This window comes from Balaenoptera physalus (genome assembly GCF_965194825.1).
Source record: "Balaenoptera physalus genome assembly, chromosome: 1".
Classification (NCBI taxonomy): Eukaryota; Metazoa; Chordata; class Mammalia; order Artiodactyla; family Balaenopteridae; genus Balaenoptera; species Balaenoptera physalus.
Window position 1 is genome coordinate 141,299,850 of NC_138882.1, and position 2,226 is coordinate 141,302,075.

Sequence of the window (2,226 nt, forward strand, 5' to 3'; positions counted from 1 at the left end):
GTCCATAAGATTCACCTAAGAGGGTATGCTAAAGATGCAGATTGCCAGAAGCCACCCCCAGAGGTCTGATTCAAAAGGGATCCAGGAATGTACACTTTTAACAAACTGCATGTGGACTGCCCACCAGACCTTGAGAAACATTAGGGAGGAAGGTGCCACCCTCCCAAACAGAGTTAAGGAAGAGAGGGACCCTGAGGTTCCTCTAAAGCAGGGGTTTATCTCAGAACTATCCGTGGAGTTTCATCCACAGTCCTGTACCCTGGCCTCAGCCTTAGAGTCTGATTCAATAGGTCTGGAGTGGGTCCCAGATTCCTGAGGTCCTTTAAAAAATTCATTTCCCCTAGTTCTTCTAGAGATTTGGATTTAGTACGACTCCTAAACATTATTTTTAACAGTTCCCCCAAGGGATACTCATGATTCTGTAATGGTGACCCGTATAACAGAAGCTTATTGAAACTAGCTGCCAAACAACTTCCTCCCATCCTTCTCTGTGCATAAACCCTGGGACACAGGACATCCCTGGGAGACTTCTTCTCTCTGATTCTTTCCTTCAAAACTGTCATTAGTGATCAGTATCACTAATATCACTAATATTCACTTCTTTATTTTAAAATGTTATATTGGGGTGTGTGTGTGTGTGTGTGTGTGTGTGTGTGTGTGTGTGTGTGTGTGGTGGGTACAGTGGAGGCTCACACAAGATAACTTGCCCAGGGTACAGGAGCCCCATAGCAATTCCCATTGCCAGCTTCTGCCCACGTCGCTTACCTCTTTATCTTAGAAGCAGAGAGCTGCAAACATGGGGTTATTTGAAAGTTCTGGTTATTTGAGATTTTGCTAGCCTGCAGTGACTTCATGTTTTATGACTTAGAACTAAAAAGTGGTTAAAAAAGAAAAACAGATGGCAAAAATGTGATGCTCAAATCAAACCCCCAATTTATACAACTGTATAATACAATGAAACATGTCATTTATTTGCCATTAAAATGATTATGATTTAGCACAGGGCCAAACTTTGGCCACTGATGCTGAATATTTATGGCTGGCTCCCTCAGGACACAGAGGGGGCTACAGAAATATGCTCTTTCTCTACCCTACCTCCACTTGATGAATGATTATTTTACTTAGTAATATAGTGAGTGAGACCAAATTTGAAAATACGTCAGAGGTGAGGCCCAGTACAATTACATTTATAAATAAGGGTTACTGTAATCAGCTCTAAGTGGAGGGCTTAAAATAGAAATCTAAAAAGCGAATTGATGAAGAAAAATGTGTACAAATCAAGAACAGCATTTAATTTGCTGGCACTTTAAAATGTGTTTTGAAAATGTATTAACAAAGCCAGATTTTGTTTTAAAAAGGCCCCTAGTTTCCCTATTTAAAGTTGGGAAAACACACAAGTGAAATATAATAGGCACCTTGCAAAGATCATCTCAGTGATAAAACTAGAAGAGGAATTGGTTATGATTGCTCCGTGGAGAGGCTCTGGCACCCACAACGGCTTTCTAATCACCTAAACTAGTTATCATTACCCCTAATGATTCTCACATCTGTGTAATCCTTGACAGAGGGCTTTGTGGTTAAGAGAGCCTGGGCCTTACAACTAGACATCCCAAGTTCAAATGCTGGCTGTGCTACTGACTCACGGTGTGTGCTCGAGGAAACTACAGAACCTCTCTGTGCTTCAGCTCTACTTGTAAAGGTTATTCTAAAAATTAAATGAGATAATACATGTAAAGCACTTAATATAATATCTAGTACATACATGCATGCAATAAATGGCTCCTCTATTATTATTCTCACATCATGTCAACGACCGCATGAGAAAAGTGTCACTGTCCCTGTTTCAAATGAGAAAACTGAAGTTCATTAGGCAGCCTGATTTGTCACCTGTCTGCTCCACCTCCGTGGCACGGGGGAGGCTCTGGGAAGATGGACTGATGGAGGGCAAAGCCTTCCAGACTTTTGGCACACGCACAAAGGCGAGAGGCAGAACAAAAACGGCGCATTTAGGAAACAGAAGAAAACAGAGTGGAACAAAGGACCACAACTGTGCACCAAGAACTGATTATCTGTGAGGGAATAAGACGTATGGAGCTATGCTGCCTAGTACAGCACTGGGCACAAGATCTGTGATTTTTCTTTTCTGACTTATCAGCATCCTCCTTGCAAAGTCCCAACACACGCGGCTTTAAGTGAAAATAATAACCATAATAAATTAAAACCTAC

At 41.6% G+C, this 2,226-nt stretch overlaps 1 protein-coding gene and 1 long non-coding RNA gene across 6 annotated transcripts in view; both read right to left on the bottom strand.

Annotated features, from left to right (window-relative positions):
- Positions 1-2,226, bottom strand: part of ROR1 (receptor tyrosine kinase like orphan receptor 1) — a 408,226-nt gene that overhangs the window by 70,090 nt on the left and 335,910 nt on the right. The window lies entirely within an intron of this gene.
- The window catches only part of LOC309657176, a 43,332-nt gene that overhangs the window by 7,029 nt on the left and 34,077 nt on the right, over positions 1-2,226 (bottom strand). The window lies entirely within an intron of this gene.